Source organism: Ranitomeya variabilis, chromosome 3, assembly GCF_051348905.1.
Source record: "Ranitomeya variabilis isolate aRanVar5 chromosome 3, aRanVar5.hap1, whole genome shotgun sequence".
Taxonomy (NCBI): Eukaryota; Metazoa; Chordata; class Amphibia; order Anura; family Dendrobatidae; genus Ranitomeya; species Ranitomeya variabilis.
Window position 1 is genome coordinate 214,137,174 of NC_135234.1, and position 24,100 is coordinate 214,161,273.

General features: G+C 45.9%; 1 protein-coding gene across 2 annotated transcripts in view; it reads right to left on the reverse strand.

The window, feature by feature from the left end:
- SLC26A9 (solute carrier family 26 member 9) overlaps positions 1-24,100 on the reverse strand; it is a 233,432-nt gene that overhangs the window by 122,743 nt on the left and 86,589 nt on the right. Inside the window, exon 1 of one of the 2 annotated variants that reach the window (XM_077295143.1) lies at positions 1,594-1,717. The exons of the other annotated variant lie outside the window; for it this stretch is intronic. The gene's annotated coding sequence lies outside the window, so the exon portion shown is untranslated. Of the gene's footprint in view, positions 1-1,593; positions 1,718-24,100 lie in introns of those variants that run through there. 2 annotated transcript variants of the gene reach the window in all.

Here is a 24,100-nt window from a genome sequence, read left to right on the forward strand (position 1 = left end):
CCCTGGTCCAGTGGCCATGAAGAGTCAAAGTGAATGTTAGACCATGGTAGTGCAAATCTTTTTTGCTCATCTCTAACTCTAACTATTGGAGATCCTAGAAACTAAGAGTAAACTCAGCAAGCCTTTAGCAAATACTTACTTACTCTTACATCGTCATTTGATTTTTAGCCCCCCCAAAAAAAAACAATAAAGAAAAGTTTGAGAAGTATTTCCATGAGTCCAACTTTCAACAGAATCCAAACCACCAAAAATGGTATAAATCTGTAATAATTGTTCATCCAACATTGGTCAAATCATTTCAACGTGGACCTACTGGACTCAGTTGGAAGCCATTCGCCAGAACATTAACCTCCATCCTGCTTTACCGCACCCATCATTTCGGCTTTATAAGTTTTTTTTAATATGATCATGTTACCAAAAGAATGTTATTTGCACCATATTGATTTTAATGGAACATTCTTATGCTAGTAGTTCTAAGTTAATCTAAAATATAGGTTGCCGGTGAAAGTTGCCTCCATACCCCAACAACCTTGGGTAAAAGGAGAGAGAGACTGAAACCTGGCTGACACAGGAATGCGCCTTCAAGTCCTGAGATGTGTGACTAACGGAAATTAAACCTGATCTTTTACATTGATGTATTAGGACGAGATAAGAGGCAAATGTATTAATATCCCTAAGCTAAATATGTAAGGACATGTTTGCATTATAATGACCTTTTTTCCCCTTGAACTTTTCCTACTTTTTAATTAGATCCGCAAAGCATTGATCTAACTAATAATACTAATATTACTTATAGCACAGCCTTATTAATGTCATGTGTAACCTTTTACCATACCTAAACCTGGTAGGAGTGACTACAAAAGATCAGCACTAGAAATTATGAGAACACGCAGGACTTATGCTGAAGCAGGAGGTATAAAGTCTAAGGAAACTTAAAGAAGCTGAGCGGAGAATTATGGTTATTAAGTCACTGACATTCTCCTTAAACCTGCGTTCAGTATGCAGAAAAGTGGAATTTCTGAAACTGGTACGAGAAGATGAAGTGACACTTGTTTCCTGATGTCTCTCTATGAAATGATGATATGAAAATGACCATAAGTCTGTGCAGAAGAAGGAGGTGAGATCATTAAGCCCGAAATCTGTGTCTAGTTACGAAATGCTACAGGTATAATAGGACTGTCTGACAGATGATATGTGCCAGTGATGGTAATCTACTGCCCAAATACACACATATGTTAGCCTGATGAGCATGAATTAACAATGCAAAATAATTCCTTCACTGTTAATATTACTTTATTCAAGCCATTCAATCTTTATATATATATATATCTATACATACTATTGGGCAAATTTTCAGATATGTTTTCTACTTTCCTAGGTACTTTATAATTATAAAGTCAATTGACTAAGCATTTAACTGGATAGATACTTACTTACATATAGTGGAAAAACAATATTTTAGAACTATATACAGTATATAATATAAAAAAGTAAATAATGTCCATAAATCTCATATAAGTCACTAATAACCTCTTAGAAATGCCCATCTGTCTTCTAGGTCAGAATGACAGAAATGTGTGGTCGAGCTCTTACCTGGCAGCCTGGTATCCAGCGTGTGAGCTCACCAATAGGTTTCAAGGTGTGCTAGAGGCTACTGGAGTGGAGGTACTTGAGGTGGAGGGAGAAAGTAAATGAAGCGCACTCCTCTCTGATCTCAACTGACTCATTTATAAACAGTGGCAAATAGGGAGGAGGGAGGCAGTAAGGAGCTGTGGATTGGTTGCACATGAGAAGTGATTAGGAAAGGTATAACAGGGCTTAAGCCAGGAGATAGGAGAAACTGATAAGAAGAGAAGGGGGTGGGCTAGTGAATGGAGGGGGCAGTGGGGAGAACATAACAGCCCTCTTTTTGTTCCTACATCAGCCCTCCCACTCCTTTGCTTCCTTTTCTGCCTTGATCTGATTCTGAAATTTCCTAAATACACACTAGGACAATAGACCACATTGAGTACTCCAAAGGTTTCCCAAGAATTGAACTCCAGGTAAAGAGCGGTAGGGATAAAGGCTTAGAGGGGATGCTGTCAACTAGCCCCCCTCCCTTACCTGGCTGTGAATACACTTCATGTTCATCTTCTTGTGTACAATTCCCGAAGGAAAGCATTGTGGTCAGACCACCCCATAGCCCTGTCACACACACAAGTCATGGTGCTAGGAATCGTCTGCTCACCTTACAACTTCCATATAGAGAGTAAAAATGGCACCCAACCTTTCCCATTTTACCATACTGGTCCACATAAAAACTAATTATCACTGTTTTTAAAGCTCACCTGTGTCCATACAAAGTCAGTAATCTCATATGGAATCGTAAATAAATTCGAGCAAAATATGAAACTACATCAATATCTGAATTGTATTGATTGTCTTATAACATCTTTGATATTATACTATATATATGTATGCTTGTCTGAGGGAACTTGTTTTAATTAGTTTTTTATATAAAATAGTAGAGTTGAGCAACTCATGAACTTGCTATCTTACACTTTTCAGCCATAATATTTAGGCTATGTGCACACGTTCTGGATTTTTCGCATTTTTTCGGCGGTTTTCCGCTGCAAAAACGCTTAGAAAATGGTTACATTATGCATCCCATCAATTTTAATGCATTCCGCAATCTTTGCGCCCATGTTGTGTTTTTTTTCTGTGAACAAAACGCATCGCGGAAAAAAATGCAGCATGTTCATTAATTTTGTGGATTTTTCACGGATTTGCCACTATATTATTGCATTGAGAACCTCGGGAAAAATCTGTCCAAAAAACGCGAAAAAAAAGCAAGCGAATTTCCTGCGAAAGTAGTCCGGATTTGCTCAGGAAAATTCTGCAAACTTTCCTGAATGTGTGCACACAGCCTAAACCCTGTACATTACATTACATGGCGTAGACTTCACAAGACCTATGAAGTTGTCCAGTGGTAACTGCCACTAAGACTTTAGCAGGAGATCACCTTTATCCCTATATCTACATCTGTAAAAAAGACTGCAAAGGGGCACAAGTGGGGAGCATAGAGAGGATGACTTTTCTGGATTTCCCCCCACCAACATTGATATTGATGTTATATATATTAATTGTCATACAAGCCATAGAACCCTCTACACCGCCAGGTTTTTTTCCTAGTGCCAATATTACAGTTAGCAAAATAAATCTTTAACATCAAACATGGCTTTATATATAACAAACCAACTTTTTAAATTAGTGACATAGGAAGCTATTTATCAAAATGTTTTCATCAGAGTTGCGCAAAAAATAATCGACTTTTGCCACTTTTAAGCCAGTTTGAACTAAATCTGCCAAAATGGGCAGTGTTGGGAGGAGCCTGTCTATCAAATTCATCAAGAGTGGTTGCCTTTCTTACACCAGAAATGTTATTTTATTCCTTTGCCTCTTAATGAATTTGGCAAATTGTTCTCCAGCAAGCCCTTCATTAAGACTAGCGCGCACAATGAATCCGCCCCATAGACTGAACAAAAGTGGCTGCTGCTGATAAGACAGAGCTACTTGTATCTCGCCCAATTATCCTATACACAGGAGTGCTTGCTTTGACACACATTCTTATGTTTTCTAGGAGAGGGCTGTTACCAAAAATTGAACTCGGTGGATTTTTATTTCCCTCAACAACATCTGTCCTGGGAGAGTCGGGGGCCCCCGAATGGATTATGCTGATGTTAGTCTAATGTGTAAGTTAGGGGCCTTAAGTTGCTGAAATGTTTCAGCACATAAACCTTTACTTAAAGTATTTCATTTTTATTTCTCAAGAATGTAAAATTCTCAGAATTGTTTTTAATTTGGACCTCAAGCTTTGCCATTATGAAGACTGGATGATGAGGAAGAAATCACAATGTGATTTAAAAAAATATTTACCCTGGGAACTCTGACTATATGGTTACATGCCATTCTCTACTTGGGAAAGTGCCATTTGGAATTGGATTAATGTGTTCTCAGCAAAGACAAACTTCTAGAGTGGTTGTTGACATACCTGCTAAATCATTACATGTATGACTCAAGATCCTTCATCTCATAAACCACGAATTCAAAGTCTCATCATTAATAATCCTGATGCCCGAATATTAAATGCTCATAAATGGCCTAATCAGTTCAGAAAGCAGAAGTTTTAGGAGGTTTCCAAATGCTATATGAGTGGAATATCGTTAGGTACACACAATTAATTTTCATATGAAACTATTTATAAAGCATTTTATTGTATTAATTGGTGTCAACAAAACGGGAAGTTTCCTAATCAGAAATAGATTTTCTTGGTCACAGACCACCCACGATCATTAATAAAAGCAATTCTGCTATGTGTTCACATTATTCTAACTTGGTTGAACAGTTACGTTTTGCCGTGTTGCCAATTCAATGCCACTAATTGCAGAATCCACTACAAGCTGCAAATCTTATTAGTGATCAAGGAAAAAAAACATATGTACCCACTTTTTTCTTAGACACACAGTGTTAGCCCTGTTTTTACTATGTACACTACTAAATTTTCCAAAAAAAAAAAGTATGAAAAGGTAGAGAAGTAGTCCAAACATTCTCTCTGAAGACTTCTCTAATGTTGGTGAATGAATGTGCTCTCTTATGTGACAAAGTTATATGATTTTACAGTCATTGGTCTGGAAGATGCTTGTTAGCCAAGGATAGGGTTAACCCTTTTAGTGCCAGTCCAGTTGGGGATGAGTTACTGGGTCATTTGTATATGAAGGTAGTTCCTGTTAGTAGTTATGGTTTAGCTGTTGAAGTAACAGGAAGCATCAGATAGCTACAGGCCACCAGTGGAAAGTGTGCTGTGATAAAGAATTGAAGGGTTAAAGTGCAGAATGGTGTTACAGAAGTTAGTTGCATCTTACAGCCGGCCGGAGTACAGAGACAAGAAAGGATGCTACAGTGACATGCATTGACCAGTGTCACTAATATACAAGTGAATTCTTTACTGAGTATCTGCAGTGGCCTTAAATAGAGCTGAGGGAGGTGTGATTCCCATAGGCAGCTAGAGTGAAGTCAGCTACTGACGTGTCAAACCAGTCCTGGAGAACTAAGTTGAATCTTTATTTGACTTGGAAGGAGCATGGGGTACTGCACCAAAGTGTGGGATATTAGCAGTGATAGAAGAAATACTCTATTACTCTGCGACTGTATTGAACATCATCATTAGGTTCTACGCTAGGGACGGGCTGCACCTCAATAAAAGGTGCAGCTTTGCTGGGGGAGAAAATGGCTAGAAGGTTGGAGGAGTGTTTAAACTAGAGATTGGGGGAGGGTATTCAATTTATAGGAGAGGAAGATAGTGCAGATAGAGACCTGGGCACAAATAATGAAATTGGGGGTGGGGTTAGAACAGTTAATAATTTAAGAAATAATAGAGGTACAGAGAGATAAATAAAGTGCATGTATACTAATGCCAGAAGCCTTGCCAACAAATGGAGGAATTAGAATTAATTTTGTTGGAGCATAATTATGACATGGTGGGGATATCTGAGACGTGGCTGGACGAGAACCATGACTGGGCTGTTAACTTGCAGGGCTATAGTTTGTTCAGAAATGACCGTACAGATAAGCGAGGGGTAGGGGTGTGTCTATATGTAAAATCGTCCTTAAAACCCATCCTGCGTGATAATATATGTGAATCTAATGAAAATGTAGAGTCCCTGTGGGTGGAGATAAGGGGAGGGGGAAAAATAATAAATTACTGATAGGGGTTTGTTATAAGTTCCCCAAAATAATGGAAGCAACGGAGAATATCCTCGTAAAGCAAATATGTGAAGCAGCGACCCAAGGTGAAGTCATTATTATGGGGGACTTTAACTACCCTGAGATACATTGGTGAACAGAAACCTGCAGTTCCAGCAAAGGTAATAGGTTTTTGACAACTATGAGAGACAATTACCTTTCACAACTGGTTCAGGACCCAACAAGAAGGGGGGCACTGCTAGACCTAATATTAACCAACAGGCCAGACCGCATAGCAAATATAAGGGTTGGGTGTCAGTTGTGTAATAGTGATCACAAAATAATAAGTTTTCATTTATCCTTTAATAAGATGTGTAGTAGAGGGGTTACAAGGACACTAAACTTCAGGAGGGCAAATTTCCAATGGATGAGAGATGATCTTGGTGCAATTAACTGGGATGATATCCTGAGACATAAAAATACACAAAGAAAATGGGAGACGTTTATTAGCACCCTGGATAGGACCTGTGCACAGTATATACCGTATGGGAATAAACATACTAGAAATAGGAGGAAACCAATATGGCTAATTAGAGCTGTAAGGGGCGCAATAAGTGACAAAAAGAAAGCATTTAGAGAATTAAAGGAAGTAGGTAGTGATGAGGAATTAATTAAATACAGAAAATTAATTAACATGTGTAAAAAGCAAATCAAGGCAGCAAAGATTGAGACAGAGAGACTCATTGCAGAGAGAGTAAAATAATCCCCAAATGTTCTTTTGCTACATAAACAATAAGAAACTAAAAAATGATAGTGTTTGCCCCCTTAAAAATAGTCTGGGTGAAATGATGGATGAGGATGAGGAAAAAGCCAATATGCTAAATGACTTTTTTCAACAGTATTTGCACAAGAAAATCCCATGGCAGACAATATGATCAGTAATAACAAAAATTCCCCATTGAATGTCACCTGCTTAACCCAGCAGGAAGTACGGCGGCATCTAAAAATCACTAAAGTTGACAAATCCCCAGGCCCGGATGGGATACACCACCGAGTACTGCAGGTATTAAGTACAGTCATTGATAGACCATTATTTTTAATCTTTAAAGACTAATAACAGGGTCTGTACCACAGAACTGGCGTACAGCAAATGTGGTGCCAATATTCAAAAAGGGGACAAAAACTGAACTTGGAAATTATAGGCCAGAAGGTTTTTATGCTCCGAGAGTTGTGGGTCTCATGCTGGAGCTGGCGAGATGTTCCAGAAGAAGAAATCCAGCTGTGAGTGGCAAATGTGGCAGAGGAGTCGCACGGTGAGTCAGAGGAAACCCCCGCATAGGAAAAGAGGAGTGGGCCCTGGGAAGATATTCACCCAGGAAAAGAGGAAGCGTGCGGTGAGTCCAGGGGGACCCTTCACTCATGGAATAAAAAGTCCGCCCACTGTGGTGAGAAGGGAAGAAGGGCCATGAAGGAGCATTACCATACCTTGCAAGCCCGTCACTTTTGATTTGGTGATGAGCTAGAGCTACAGGAAGACTGGGAGCTGGAGTGGTGCATACAGTGAAGGGCTGGATACCAAGACCTACTACACCCCATAGCACGGAGGCGCTAAGAAGACCCAGATTGGGATCCATGCCCACAGAAGAAGGAGTGGGAATGCCCAGGAAGCTAGAGGAGTATGCTCTGGATGTAAAGGAGATCATTTTAGAAAGAAACATACAAACAAAAAAGGCAGCACTCTGTAGCGCCATCACACGCGAATATGAAATATGAAAATTGAATTGCATCACTGCATTAGAAATATGAAAAATTGAGAAAGCTTAGCGCATAAATTGGACAATTCATGTGTACCTGGAAGCCATGGTAAGGCGTTTCTCTTTTTTTGTTTGCATGTATATGAGTTGGTAACTCTAGGTTCAGCACCTGTTCACACTTAGTCTATGTTTGGATGTGACGGTCAGTTGTTTGAAATTTGAAACATTGTAGAAAGGAGACAGTTGGAGCACTTGGTGCAGGAGTGGAGAGAGGGGTCAAGCACCATGGACTTTGAGGAGCAATGCTCAAATAGGGATGTCCTCTGCTTTGATATTAAGAGAGGATTCAGCTTCATAAAGGAGTATGGGACCAGGGATGATATATTGGTAAGCCGAACTAAGAGGGCACCTACCCCAGTTACTGTATAGCCTGTATCCCGGTGGAACAGTCACCTTTATAAAACATTATGTTGGGGTAGAGTGGCCTTCCTCCACCACTGACATGGAAAGTGGAAGGTGGAGAGGGACAATGAGAGAGCGCCGGGAACTGGAAGAGTGGGTGGAAGAGAAGAACCACATCTGTGGGGATAATCTACAACCAATAGAGTAGGCAAAACCAACCACCTTGTACACTCACGCAAAGTGCAGCGTGAACCCTTCTAAATTCAGGTGAAGAAGCTGAGCCCAGGCCTGCCCTAGGATCAGCCATATTTAGGCTGGCTCAAAAGGCGGTAGCCTTCTTGTTGGCTAATCAGCCTCCGGCTTCACCAATGCCACTGAGGTATCGAAAATAGCCCAGAAGAGGTCACCATCCAGACCAGCTCTTGAAAAGTGGGACCAACCAGAAGAGTGAGGAGAAGACAACGTTCCTTCTACAGCCCACAATTCCATTTGGCCGGTGGCCTTCCTGTTTGTTAGGTGCAAGTTCCGGATTACTAAATTATTCCTGTTCCGGGAGCCTTAATCAAGAAGGACCGAATGCTGATTTGCGAAAACACATTGATCTGACTGCAAAACTGCTTATGTTTCTTTAAAGCACCACTCCAGTGTCTTTTTTTTATTTCACCGCTGTAGAGGTGCTTAAAATCCAAGTCCCCTACCCTCTATCTGGTAGTCACCTTCCAGTATTTTCATCTGTTTTCATCTGTATTTGCCGCAGCTCCGGTCCATCTTCTGCAGTATGTGACCTGTCGGCTGCTCCAGTCCTTTATGAAGTGAGGCGGAGGTCACTAATCAATGTAAGTGTATTACAGCCTCATTCTGGCTCTCATAGACTTGCATTGAGAGCTTGTGACATAGCTTCTGAGTTCCGCCACTTAGAAGCTGTGCTTACAACATGGCGTCATGGAACTGAGTGGCATCAAATAGTGGTGAAGATGCCGGAGGGTGAAAAAAACCCTCTGGAATGGTGCTTTAGCATATTAGGCTAACATTATTGAGAATCTACATTGTATATCCTGGCTACCACTTAATTAGTAGGGCTGTTTCAACGTCTTTTCTTCAGTAACGCAATGCTGTATGTTCTGGCTTCTTGACGGTGCATTGTCGATGCATGGTCAGTGCACGGCTCCTCTCCGTTAGGGCGATAGGGACCCACTAAGAGGTTTGCCATGACGAGGCAGTGGGCTTCATACAGTCTGATCAGAATGTTAATTTAAGAGCCACATGATCAGTTATATATATTTTTGCATAGCGGCATTAGATGAATGTATGATTTTTGAAGGTGCTTTCCATTCTTTTTTTCAGTATATATATACACCACCGTTCAAAAGTTTAGGGTCACCCAGACAATTTTGAGTTTTCCATGAAAACTCATACTTTTATTAATTAAATGAGTTGCCAAATGAATTTAAAATGTAGTCCAGACATTGACAAGATTCGAAAAAAAGATTTCTATTTGAAATAATAATTTTCTCCTTCAAACTTTGCTTTCGTCAAAGAATGCTCCCTTTGCAGCAATTACAGCATTGCAGACCTTTGACAGTCTAGCAGTTAATTTGCTGAGGTAATCTGCAGAAATTTCACCCCATGCTTCCAGAAGCCCCTCCCACAAGTTGCTTTGGCTTGATGGGCACTTTTTGCGTACCATACGGTCAAGCTGCTCCCACAACAGCTTAAGGGAATTGAGATCTGGTGACTGTGCTGGCCACTCCATTACAGATAGAATACCAGCTGCCTGCTTCTTCCCTAAATATTTCTTGCATAATTTGGAGGTGTGCTTTGGGTCATTGTCCCGTTGTGGGATGATATTGGCTCCAATCAAGTGCTGTCCACAGGGTATGGCATGACGTTGCAAAATGGAGTGATAGCCTTCCTTATTCAATATCCCTTTTACCTTGTACAAATCTCCCACTTTACTAGCACCAAAGCAATCCCAGACCATCACATTGCCTCCACCATGCTTGACAGATGGCATCAGACCCTCTTCCAGCATCTTTTCAGTTGTTCTGCGTCTCACAAATGTTCTTCTGTGTGATCCAAACACCTCAAACTTGGATTCGTCTGTCCATAACACTTTTTTCCAATCTTCCTCCGTCCAATGTGTGTGTTCTTTTGCCCATATTAATCTTTTCCTTTTATTAGCCAGTCTCAGATATGGCTTTTTCTTTGCCACTCTGCCTTGAAGGCCAGCATCCTGGAGTCGCCTCTTCACTGTAGACGTTGACACTGGCGTTTTGCATGTATTATTTAATGAAGCTGCCAGTTGAGGACCTGTGAGTAGTGTTGAGCATTCCGATACCGCAAGTATCGGGTATCGGCCGATATTTGCTGTATCGGAATTCCGATACCGAGTTCCGATATTTTTGTGATATCGGAAATCGGAATCGGAAGTTCCCAGTGTATGGTTCCCAGGGTCTGGAGGAGAGGAGACTCTCCTTCAGGCCCTGGGATCCATATTCATGTAAAAAATAAAGAATAAAAAAAAAAATATGGATATACTCACCCCTCCGGCGGACCCTGGACCTTAGCGATCTAACCGGCAGCCTCCGTTCCTAAGAATGCAGTGAGTGTAGGACCTGCAATGACGTCGCGGCTTGTGATTGGTCGCGTGAGCGGTCACATGAGCGGTCACGCGACCAATCACAAGCCGCGACGTCATCGAAGGTCCTTTACTCTGCATTCTTAGGAACGGAGGCAGACGCTTGGACCGGTGAGAGCCAGGGGCCGTCCGAGGGGTGAGTATATCAATATTTTTTATTTTTATTCTTTATTTTATACATGAATATGGATCCCAGGGCCTGAAGGAGAGTTTCCTCTCCTTCAGACCCTGGGAACCATTCCGATATTTTTTGTCCCATTGATATGCATTGGTATCGGGTATCGGTATCGGCGATATCCGATATTTTTTGGGTATCGGCCGATCCAATCCGATACCGATACCTTTGCATATCGGAAGGTATCGCTCATTCTACCTGTGAGGCGTTAATTTCTCAAACTACAGATTCTTATGTACATGTCTTGTTGCTCAGTTGTGCAGCGGGGCCTCCCACTTCTCTTTCTAGTGCACTACAAACCAGACGTTTGCAGCTAGAATAGTCATTTACCACATTAACAATATATAGAGTGTATATCTGAGTCACTTACTGTTAGCTTCATTGGGAAAAACTGTGCTTTTCTTTCAAAAATAAGAACATTTCTAAGTGACCCTAAGCTTTTGATCGGTGGTGTGTGTGTGTGTGTATATATATATATATATATATATATATATATATATATATATATATACAGTACAGACCAAAAGTTTGGACACACCTTCTCAGTTAAAGATTTTTCTGTATTTTCATGACTATGGAAATTGTACATTCACACTCAAGGCATCAAAACTATGAATTAACACATGTGGAATTATATACTTATCAAAAAAGTGTGAAACAACTGAAATTATGTCTTATATTCTAGGTTCTTCAAAGCAGCCACCTTTTTGTCTGTACTGTATACATATATATATATATATATATATATATATATATATATATATATATATATATATATACAGGTCCTTCTCAAAAAATTAGCATATAGTGTTAAATTTCATTATTTACCATAATGTAATGATTACAATTAAACTTTCATATACTATAGATTCATTATCCACCAACTGAAATTTGTCAGGTCTTTTATTGTTTTAATACTGATGATTTTGGCATACAACTCCTGATAACCCAAAAAACCTGTCTCAATAAATTAGCATATTTCACCCGACCAATCAAATAAAAGTGTTTTTTAATACCAAACAAAAAAACCATCAAATAATAATGTTCAGTTATGCACTCAATACTTGGTCGGGAATCCTTTGGCAGAAATGACTGCTTCAATGCGGCGTGGCATGGAGGCAATCAGCCTGTGACACTGCTGAGATGTTATGGAGGCCCAGGATGCTTCAATAGCGGCCTTAAGCTCATCCAGAGTGTTGGGTCTTGCGTCTCTCAACTTTCTGTTCACAATATCCCACAGATTCTCTATGGGGTTCAGGTCAGGAGAGTTGGCAGGCCAATTGAGCACAGTAATACCATGGTCAGTAAACCATTTACCAGTGGTTTTGGCACTGTGAGCAGGTGCCAGGTCGTGCTGAAAAATGAAATCTTCATCTCCATAAAGCATTTCAGCCGATGGAAGCATGAAGTGCTCCAAAATCTCCTGATAGCTAGCTGCATTGACCCTGCCCTTGATGAAACACAGTGGACCAACACCAGCAACTGACATGGCACCCCACACCATCACTGACTGTGGGTACTTGACACTGGACTTCAGGCATTTTGGCATTTCCTTCTCCCCAGTCTTCCTCCAGACTCTGGCACCTTGATTTCCGAATGACATGCAAAATTTGCTTTCATCAGAAAAAAGTACTTGGGACCACTTAGCAACAGTCCAGTGCTGCTTCTCTGTAGCCCAGGTCAGGCGCTTCTGCCGCTGTTTATGGTTCAAAAGTGGCTTTACCTGGGGAATGCGGCACCTGTAGCCCATTTCCTGCACACGCCTGTGCACGGTGGCTCTGGATGTTTCCACACCAGACTCAGTCCACTGCTTCCTCAGGTTCCCCAAGGTCTGGAATCGGTCCTTCTCCACAATCTTCCTCAGGGTCCGGTCACCTCTTCTCGTTGTACAGCGTTTTCTGCCACATTGTTTCCTTCCAACAGACTTACCATTGAGGTGCCTTGATACAGCACTCTGGGAACAGCCTATTTGTTGAGAAATTTCTTTCTGGGTCTTACCCTCTTGCTTGAGGGTGTCAATGATGGCCTTCTTGACATCTGTCAGGTCGCTAGTCTTACCCATGATGGGGGTTTTGAGTAATGAACCAGGCAGGGAGTTTTTAAAAGCCTCAGGTATCTTTTGCATGTGTTTAGAGTTAATTAGTTGATTCAGAAGATTAGGGTAATAGGTCATTTAGAGAACCTTTTCTTGATATGCTAATTTATTGAGACAGGTTTTTTGAGTTATCAGGAGTTGTATGCCAAAATCATCAGTATTAAAACAATAAAAGACCTGACAAATTTCAGTTGGTGGATAATGAATCTATAGTATATGAAAGTTTAATTGTAATCATTACATTATGGTAAATAATGAAATTTAACACTATATGCTAATTTTTTGAGAAGGACCTGTATATATATATATATATATATATATATATACTAGCTATTGAACCCGTTCTACGCCCGGGTGGCGAGCATTTATATTGGTATATGGTCACCATCCTGGTATGTGCTGCTCCCATCTTGCTCTCCCATCCTGTGATGTGCTGCTCCATCCTGCGGCCCCATCCTGTCATGTGCTGCTCCATCCTGCGCCCCCATCCTGTCATGTGCTGCTCCATCCTGCGTCCCCATCCTGTCATGTGCTCCCATCCTGCGCCCCCATCCTGTCATATGCTGCTCCATCCTACACCCCCATCCTGTCATGTGTGCCCCCATTCTGTCATGTGCTGCTCCCATCCTGTCATGTGCTCCCATCCTGCGCCCCATCCTGTCATGTGCTCCCATCCTGCACCCCCATCCTGTCATGTGTGCGCCCCCATTCTGTCATGTGCTGCTCCCATCGTGCGCAATCATTCTGTCATGTGCTGCTCCCATCCCGCGCCCCCATTCTGCCTGTTCCTGTTTCCATTCTGCCATATGTTGCTCCCATCTTTCTCTCTCCGGCTCTACTGCCCGAGTGCGGCTGTGCTGAGTGCGGGCGGCTGTGCTGAGTGCGGGCGGCTGTGCTGAATGCGGGCGGCTGTGCTGAGTGTGGGCGGCTGTGCTGAGTGCGGGCGGCTGTGCTGAGTGCGGGCGGCTGTGCGTGGCGGTGCTGAGTGCGGGCGGCTGTGCGTGGCGGTGCTGAGTGCGGGCGGCTGTGCGTGGCGGTGCTGAGTGCGGGCGGCTGTGTGTGGCGGTGCTGAGTGCGGGCGGCTGTGCGTGGCGGTGCTGAGTGCAGGCGGCTGTGCGTGGCTGTGCTGAGTGCGGGCGGCTGTGCTGAGTGCGGGCGGCTGTGCTGAGTGCGGGCGGCTGTGCGTGGCGGTGCTGAGTGCGGGCGGCTGTGCGTGGCGGTGCTGAGTGCGGGCGGCTGTGCGTGGCGGTGCTGAGTGCGGGCGGCTGTGCGTGGCGGTGCTGAGTGCGGGCGGCTGTGCGTGGCTGTGGTGAGTGCGGGCAGCTGTGCGTGGCTGTGGTGAGTGCGGGCGGCTGTGCGTGGCTGTGGTGAGTGCGGGCGGCTGTGCGTGGCGGTGCTGAGAGTGTGGGCGGCTGTGCGTGGCGGTGCTGAGTGCGGGCGGCTGTGCGTGGCGGTGCTGAGTGCGGGTGGCTGTGTGTGGCGGTGCTGAGTGCGGGCGGCTGTGCGTGGCGGTGCTGAGTGCAGGCGGCTGTGCGTGGCTGTGCTGAGTGCGGGCGGCTGTGCTGAGTGCGGGCGGCTGTGCTGAGTGCGGGCGGCTGTGCGTGGCGGTGCTGAGTGCGGGCGGCTGTGCGTGGCGGTGCTGAGTGCGGGCGGCTGTGCGTGGCGGTGCTGAGTGCGGGCGGCTGTGCGTGGCGGTGCTGAGTGCGGGCGGCTGTGCGTGGCTGTGGTGAGTGCGGGCAGCTGTGCGTGGCTGTGGTGAGTGCGGGCGGCTGTGCGTGGCTGTGGTGAGTGCGGGCGGCTGTGCGTGGCTGTGGTGAGTGCGGGCGGCTGTGCGTGGCGGTGCTGAGAGTGTGGGCGGCTGTGCGTGGCGGTGCTGAGAGTGCGGGCGGCTGTGCGTGGTGGTGCTGAGAGTGCGGGCGGCTGTGTCATGCCACAGCCTCATGGCACAGCAATTTGTTACTTGCGCTACCTGATTCATTTCCGCCGCCATTTTCTGTGTCCTCCTGGTGCCGGAATCGGCGCCTGCGCAGTCCACGCTTTCTGGCGCCATTTTCTTGAAGACACACTGCAATGTGTCTTCAATAAAATGGCGCCGGAAAGCGCGGACTGCGCAGGCGCCGATTCTGGCACCAGGAGGAGCAAGACAATGGCGCCGGAAAGGAATGGCGTATGTAATAAATTGCTGTGGCATGAAGTGCCACAGCATAATCAGGGCGGAAATATGTGGACGAAGTCCCCCTGCTCCCGACCCCCTGCTCCCGGCAGTCCGCGCCTTCCGGCGCCATTTTTTTTTCCTGACACTATAATGTAACGCTAGGAGCGTCGCGCCTGCGCAGTCTATAAAGGCTTCGGACAGAGTGACGCTCCCAGCGTTATATTATAGATATGTATATATATATATATATATATATATATATATATATATATATACACACGTGGTCAAAATTGTTTGTACCCCTCGTTTAATGACAGAAAAACTCACAATTGCCACAGAAATAATTTGAATCTGACAAAAGTAATAATAAATAAAAGATCTATAAAAATGAACAAATGAAATTCAGACATTGCTTTTCAACCATGCTTTCACAGAATTTTTCAAAAAGTAAAACTCATGAAATAGCCCTGTACAGAAATAATGGTACCCTTAACTTAATATTTTGTTGCACAACCTTTTAAGGCAATCACTGCATTCAAACAATTCCTGTAACTGTCAATAAGACTTCTTCACCCTTCGACAGGTATTTTGGCCCACTCCTAAATAGCAAACTGCTCCAGTTGTCTCGTGTTTGAAGGTTGCCTTTTCCAGACGGCATGTTTCAGCTCTTTCCAGAGATGCTTAATAGGATCTAGGTCCGGGCTCATAGAAGGCCACTTCAGAATAGTCCAATGTTTTCCTCTTAGCCATTCTTGGGTGTTTTTAGCTGTGTGTTTTGGGTCATTATCATGTTGCAAGACCCATGACCTGCGACTGAGACCAAGCTTTCTGACACTAGGCAGCACATTTCTCTCTAGAATCCCTTGATAGTGTTGAGATTTCGCTGTACCCTGCACAGATTCTAGACACCCTGTTCCAGATGCAACAAAGCAGCCCCAGAACATAACAGAGCCCCCTCCATGTTTCACAGTAGGAACAGTGTTCTTTTCTTGATATGCTTAATTTTTCCGTCTGTGAACATAGAGCTGATGTGCCTTGCCAAAAAGTTCCATTTTTGTCTCATCTGTCCATAGGACATTCTCCCAGAAGCTTTGAAGCTTGTCAACATGTAGTTTGGCAAATTCGAGTCTGGCTTTTTTATGAAGTCCACTTTGTTTCATACAACGACGGATGCTGCGATCTGAAACTGATGCTCCTTGAGCTTGAAGTTCACCTTTAATCTGTTTAGAAGTTTTTCTGGGCTCTTTTGCTACCATTCGTATTATCCATCTCTGATTTGTCATCAATTTTCCTCCTGCGACCACGTACAGGGAGGTTGGCTACAGTCCCATTGATCTTAAATTTCTGAATAATATGTGCTACTGTAGTCAGAGGAACATCAAGCCGCTTGGAGATGGTCTTATAACTTTTATCTTTAACATGTTTGTCTATAATTTTCTTTCCAATCTCCTGAGACAACTCTTTCCTTTGCTTCCTCTGGTCCATGTTGAGTGTGATACACACCATGTCACCAAACAGCACAGTGAGTATCTGTAGCCCTATATACAGGCCCACTCTTTGATTTCAAGATTGTAGACACCCGTGATGCTAGTTAGTGGACACACCTTGATTTAACATGCCCTTTTCTCACATTATTTTCAGGGGTGACATCATTTCTGTTAAAGCCTATGTTAGGGCTAGCAGAACGCACCGAGTAAATAGAGATGTTTTTATTGATATTGGTGCGTTCGCAGCCCGGGGTCCACCGTGCAGGAGTACTACAGGACCTTCCTGAAAGACCAATGACCTTAGCTGCAGTATCTGATCATGTGACCCTCGATCTCCACTGAGAGATCTTACTCTGGGCATGCTCAGAACGAGAAAAGCAGGACTTAGTCCCAGAAGCGTCTGCTCGCCGCTGCACAGCACTGACTTCAATGGCAGAAGCAGGAAAGGCAGCAGTAACTCTTTGTACAGAGTCAGACTGAGCGAGACGCTGGGACCGACGTCTCCGCTGAGCAGGCTCCACTGCGGCAGGAGAAGAATGGGAGACCGCAGCGGAGATGGCCCGAAATTCCCCCTGTGCAGAGGTGGGAACTCGACCCCTAACATGGCGCCCACCTCCTTGGGCCTCACTACGTTCGAAGGCAACAATGAGCTGTGGAGTCTGAATGTGCTCAGCAGGCTCCCAGGACCTATCCTCAGGACCGTAACCCTTCCAGTCCACCAAATAAATTTTTTTGCCACGAACCACCTTGCACCCCAAAATAGCGTTCACCTCCTAATCATCCGTAGACGAACCCGATGTCCCGGCAGATAACTCAGAAAACCGGGACATGTATACAGGTTTAAGGAGGGACACATGAAAGGTGTCGGTGATACCTAGGCGTGGAGGAAGGGCTAGACGGTAGACCACAGGATTAACCTGTTCGAGGACCTTGAAGGGACCCAAGTAGCGAGGAGCAAACCTAGTGGACTCAACACGCAGCCTGATGTTACGAGCGGAGAGCCACACTAAGTCGCCAGGAGCAAAGGTCGGGGCAGGGCGCCGATGTGCATCGGCGGAGGACCTCATTCTCTCCTTGGAGGCCCGGATGGCATCCTGAGTGCGGTCCCAAATGTCTCGTGCCTCCACTGCCCAGTCTGCCACCCTGGAGTCAGCAGAAGCCACGGGCATAGGCACAGGAACCCGTGGATGCTGGCCGTAATTAAGGAGGAAAGGAGTCTGACCGGTGGAGTCGGCTACAGCGTTGTTAAGGGCAAACTCTGCCCACGGTAACAAGGATGCCCAGTCATCCTGCCTGGCAGAAACAAAATGTCGTAAATAAGTGACCAGAGTCTGATTGGCTCTCTCAACCAACCCATTCATCTCGGGATGATAAGCCGAGGAGAGATTTAACTCAATACTGAGTAGATGACAAAGCTCCCTCCAGAATCGCGACGCAAACTGGGGACCCTGGTCACTGACAATCTTGTCCGGCATACCGTGTAAGCGAAAGATATGCTTGATGAACAAGGCTGCCAGAGCCCTTGCAGAAGGTAGCCGTGGAAGAGGCACCAAATGAACCATTTTGGAAAAATGGTTGGTGATCACCCAGATAATGGTGCAACTACGAGACTTGGGTAAGCCTACCACAAAGTCCATCACGACCATCTCCCAGGGCCTGTCCGCCACCGGCAGAGGGTAAAGCAACCCAGCTGGCTGTTGCCGAGGGGACTTGTTCTTGGCGCAAGAGGCACACGCCCGAACATAGTCTGCGACATCACGAGCCATATGTGGCCACCAGTATGTCCTCGCCAGTAACTCAGATGTCCTTTTGGAACCAAAATGTCCACCCACCCTGGACGAGTGTGCCCAAGAGAGAACCTCCGGTCGCAAACTGGATGGTACAAAAGTCTTGCCCGGAGGCACAGACTCTAGCGAAACCGGGGCCACAGTTCTCAGGCTCTCGGTGGGGACAATAAGCTGAGGCTCCTCTTCCTCCTCCACAGATGACACAACGGAGCGAGAGAGAGCGTCGGCACAAATGTTCTTCTCCCCAGAAAGAAAATGGAGGGTGAAATGAAACCGGGAGAAGAACAAGGACCATCTGGCCTGGCGAGAATTTAACCACTGGGCTGTCTGTAGGTACACCAAATTTTTATGATCTGTGAAGACTTGGAAGGGAAAACGAGCTCCTTCCAAGAGATGTCTCCACTCCGACAACGCCAACTTCATGGCTAGCAACTCCCTGTCCCCGATGGAATAATTCCTCTCTGCTGGTGAGAAGGTCTTAGAAAAGAAGAAGCAAGGATGCTTCCGACCTTGAGCATCCTTTTGGAAGAGGACTGCTCCAGCACCAACAGATGAGGCATCCACCTCCATGATAAATGGCTTATCTACATCTGGGCGATGTAGAATGGGAGCGCTAGCGAAGTGTGACTTTATGGAGTTAAAGGCCTTGGAGACCTCCTCAGACCACAATTTGGGATTTGCCCCCCTCTTGGTGAGGGCAACCAAGGGAGCTACCAAAGTTGAGAAGTGCGGAATGAACTGGCGATAATAATTAATGAACCCCATAAAGCGCTGCACCGCTTTAAGAGAATGGGGTTCCTGCCAGTCCATCACAGCCTGTAGTTTGGCAGGATCCATAGCCAATCCCTGGGTGGAGATAATATAGCCTAGGAAAGGTAAGGACTCCTGCTCGAACATACACTTCCACAACTTGGCATAGAGGGAGTTTGCCCGTAGGAGGTTGAAGACTTTGCAAACATCTCTCCGGTGGGAGTCAATATCTGGAGAGTAGATGAGAATATCATCCACATAGACTATGACCAAGGTGGTGAGCATATCCCAGAAGATGTCGTTCACAAAGTCTTGGAAAACGGCTGGGGCATTACAGAGCCCGAAGGGCATCACCAGATATTCATAGTGCCCATCCTTGGTGTTAAAACCGTCTTCCATTCGTCCCCCTCACAGATGCGAATCAGGTAGTAAGCACCCCGCAGATCTAGTTTAGTAAACACCCTTGCTCCCCGAAGCCTATCGAAGAGCTCAGATATCAAGGGCAAAGGATACTTATTCTTAACGGTGATGGTGTTAAGACCCCTGTAGTCTATACATGGACGCAGTTCCCCATTCTTCTTCTGCATGAAGAAGAACCCAGCCCCAGCAGGTGACACTGACTTCCTGATGAACCCTCTTGCCAGATTCTCTTGAATGTACTGAGACATTGCCTCCGTCTCTGGGAGAGATAACGGATAAACTCGACCCCGGGGAGGCTCAGCACCAGGCAAGAGATCAATAGGACAGTCATAGCGGCGATGGGGCAGAAGGGTCTCCGCCGCCTTTTTGGAGAACACGTCTGCATAAGACCAATATTGCTTGGGGAGAGAGAATAGATCTGCGGGTACCTCTGTAGTCGCAACCTGAACGCACTCCCTCTGACACCTACCCCCACAAGATTCACCCCATCCCAGAATTCTGCCTGAGGACCACTCGATATGAGGAGAGTGGTACCGTAGCCAAGGTATCCCCAACAGGACCTCATCAATTCCCTCAGGAATGACGAGCAGAGATATAATCTCCTGATGGGATGGCGACATGGACAGAGTAAGAAGGATGGTCTGGTGTGTTATCTGTGAGGGCAGTGTCGACCCATTCACCACTCGTACCGTTACTGGTTGAGCTAGCATAACCAGGGGTATTGCGTGACGTTGGGCGAAGGCAGAAGACATAAAATTGCCCTCCGCCCCAGAATCCACGCAGAGCTCTACCGAGTGGGAGGATGAGCCTATAATAATTGTCCCCTTAAAGGACAATTTCGAGGCAAACGTCGCCATGTCTAGTGTACCTCCACCTACTACCACTAGATGCTGACGTTTCCTCAACCGCTGGGGACATCTGGTGGCAAGATGTCCTGACTGCTGGCAAACATGACAGACCTTGAGTGCACAAGCGGTCCGGGACTTAGATCCCGCTCGTGACACTTCCATGGCCTCATGTGACTCAGGAACCAGGACCGGAGATTCCAGAGGTTTGGCGAAGGTGGGAGCCAGCCGAAACCTCTGCCTACACTGAGCTCGCTCTAACCTCCGCTCGTTAAAACGGAGGTCAATTTGAGTAGAGACAGTTATTAACTCCTCCAGTGTGGCAGGAATCTCCCTAGTGGCCAGAGCGTCCTTAACGTGATCAGCCAGGCCCCTCCAAAATATGGGGATAAGGGCTTTATCCGACCACTCCAGCTCAGAAGCTAAAGTACGAAAGCGGACGGCAAAATGGCTGACCAAGGACTCACCCTGAGTTAATGCCAGCAGTTGGAGCGCCATGTCATGGGTGACTTGAGGTCCTAAAAAGACCTGTTTCAGAGTGCTCAGGAACAGCGGAGCACTCTGCACCACATGATCTCCATGCTCCCACAGCGGCGTAGCCCATTCCAACCCCCTGTCCGACAAGAGAGACAGAATAAATCCCACCTTAGCCCGCTCAGTAGGAAAACGTGCAGCCAGGAGCTCGAGGTGAATAGAGCACTGACTCACGAATCCCTTAGGGTACTGTCACACAGTGGCACTTTGATCGCTACGACGGTACGATCCGTGACGTTCCAGCGATATCCATACGATATCGCAGTGTCTGACACGCTACTGCGATCAGGGACCCCGCTGAGAATCGGACGTCGTAGCAGATCATTTGGAACTTTATTTCGTCGCTGGATCTCCCGCTGTCATCGCTGGATCGTTGTGTGTGACAGCGATCCAGCGATGCGTTCGCTTGTAACCAGGGTAAACATCGGGTTACTAAGCGCAGGGCCGTGCTTAGTAACCCGATGTTTACCGTGGTTACCAGCGTAAAAGTTAAAAAAAAAACGTACATACTCACATTCCGGTGTCCTTCAGGTCCCTTGCAGTTTGCTTCCCGCTCTGACTGACTGCCGGCCGGAAAGTAAGAGCAGATCACAGCGGTGACGTCACCGCTATGATCTGCTTTCACTTTACGGCGGCACTCAGTCAGAGCGGGAAGCAGACGGCAAGGGACCTGAAGGACACCGGAATGTGAGTATGTACGTTTTTTTTTTTTTTTTTACTTTTACGCTGGTAACCAGGGTAAACATCGGGTTACTAAGCGTGGCCCTGCGCTTAGTAACCCGATGTTTACCCTGGTTACCTGGGGACCTCGGCATCGTTGGTCGCTGGAGAGCGGTCTGTGTGACAGCTCTCCAGCGACCACACAACGACTTTCCAACGATCACGGCCAGGTCGTATCGCTGGTCGTGATCGTTGGAAAGTTGCAGAGTGTGACAGTACCCTTACAAGATTTGCTATCTCCAGAACATTTTTCTGGCAGCGGGAGGCGAGATAATGTCGGAACAGGGGTGGCAGTGGACAAGGTTGCTGCAGCCACTCTAGCAGCCTGTACAGCAACTGCGGTAACATCCACAGCTGAGGTTGAGCTCTCGAGAGCCGCCAACCTACCCTCCAGCTGCTGGATATACCGCAAGGATTGCTGAATGTCCGCCATTTACTAGCCAGACCCTGGCGCTAGTATTCTGTTAGGGCTAGCAGAACGCACCGACTAAATAGAGATGTTTTTATTGATATTGGTGCATTCGCAGCCCGGGGTCCACCGTGCAGGAGTACCTGCTGCTAGCAAACGGCGGCACTATATGGCGGTATGGACTAACTCAGTTAATTCACCGAGTAGCCGTGAAAGCAAAGCACTGTGCCCTGTTAGACTTCACAGAGGCACAGGCTAACTGCCCAAACAGAGAGCAGTCAGTGGTTACGCATGCACACAAAACTCCTTGCCGGAGGTGCCAGCATTCTAGGGGCTTATTTCAGCCAGGTCCCTGAATACATACAAGCACAATCTCCTCGCCAGAGGTGCCAGCATTCTAGGGGCTTATTTCAGCCAGGTCCCTGAACACACTCTCACGTGACCACACTGGCGCAAAGCAGATAACAAAGAACAATATTAGCACATGGCCTTGCGGCCATGCGAGCCTTAAATAGTTGCAGCACGTACAGGACCTTCCTAGAAGGACCAATGAGAGGCTGCCACAGAGTGTGAGCACCTACAGGACCTTCCTGAAGGACCAATGGCCTTAGCTGCAGTATCTGATCATGTGACCCTCGATCTCCACTGAGAGATCTGAGAGAAAAGCAGGACTTAGTCCCAGAAGCGTCTGCTCGCCGCTGCACAGCACTGACTTCAATGGCAGAAGCAGGAAAGGCAGCAGTAACTCTTTGTACAGAGTCAGACTGAGCGAGACGCTGGGACCGATGTCTCCGCTGAGCAGGCTCCACTGCGGCAGGAGAAGAATGGGAGACCACAGCGGAGATGGCTCGAGATTCCCCCTGTGCAGAGGTGGGAACTCAACCCCTAACAGCCTATTTCATGAGTTTTATTTTTTTTAATTTTCATAGATCTCTTATTTATTAATACTTTTGTCAGAATCAAGTTATTTCTGTGACCATTGTGGGTTCTTCTGTCATTAAACGAGGGGTACCAACAATTTTGACTACGTGTGTATATATGTATGCTCTCCATCCTGGTATATATGTCACTCATCCTGGCCACATCCTAGTATATATATATACAGTACAGACCAAAAGTTTGGACACACCTTCTCATTTAAACATTTTTCTGTATTTTCATGACTATGAAAATTGTACATTTACACTGAAGGTATCAAAACTATGAATTAACACAAGTGGAATTATATACTTAACAAAAAAGTGTGAAACAACTGAAATTATGTCTTACATTCTAGGTTCTTCAAAGTAGCCACCTTTTGCTTTGATAACTGCTTTGCACACACTTTGCATTCTCTTGATGAGCTTCAAGAGGTAGTCACCGGTAGGGTTGAGCGACTTTTATTTTTATAGGATCGGGTCGGGTTTCACGAAACCCGACTTTCTCAAAAGTCGGGTAGAGTGAAATCGGCCGATCCTATAAAAAAGTCGGGGTCGGGGTCGGCCGAAACACGAAACCCAATGCAGTGCAATGGGATACTATGGTTCCCAGGGTCTGAAGGAGAGGAAATCTCCTTCAGGCCCTGGGATCCATATTAATGTGTAAAATAAAGAATCAAAATAAAAAATATTGATATACTCACCCTCGGACGCGCCCTGGTACTAACCGGCAGGCTTCCTTCCTAAGAATGAGCGCGTGAATGACCTGCGGTGACGTCGCTGCTTGTGATTGGTCGCGAGTGGTCACATGGACAAGCCACGACGTCATCTAAGGTCCTTCACGCGCTCATTCTTAGGAAGGAAGGCTGCCGGAAAGAAGCAGGGCGCGTCCAAGGGTGAGTATATTCCTATTAGGTATATACTCACCCTCGGACGCGCCCTGCTTCTTTCCGGCAGCCTTCCTTCCTAAGAATGAGCGCGTGAAGGACCTTAGATGACGTCGCGGCTTGTCCATGTGACCGCTCGGGACCAATCACAAGCCGCGACGTCACCGCAGGTCATTCACGCGCTCATTCTTAGGAAGGAAGCCTGCCGGTTAGTACCAGGGCGCGTCCGAGGGTGAGTATATCAATATTTTTTATTTTGATTCTTTATTTAACACTTAAATATGGATTCCGATACCGATTCCCGATATCGCAAACATATCGGAACTCGGTATCGGAATTCCGATACCAGATTCAGAAGATCGCCGACCTCATGGCCGACCCCACACAGGGGTCGGGTCGGGTTT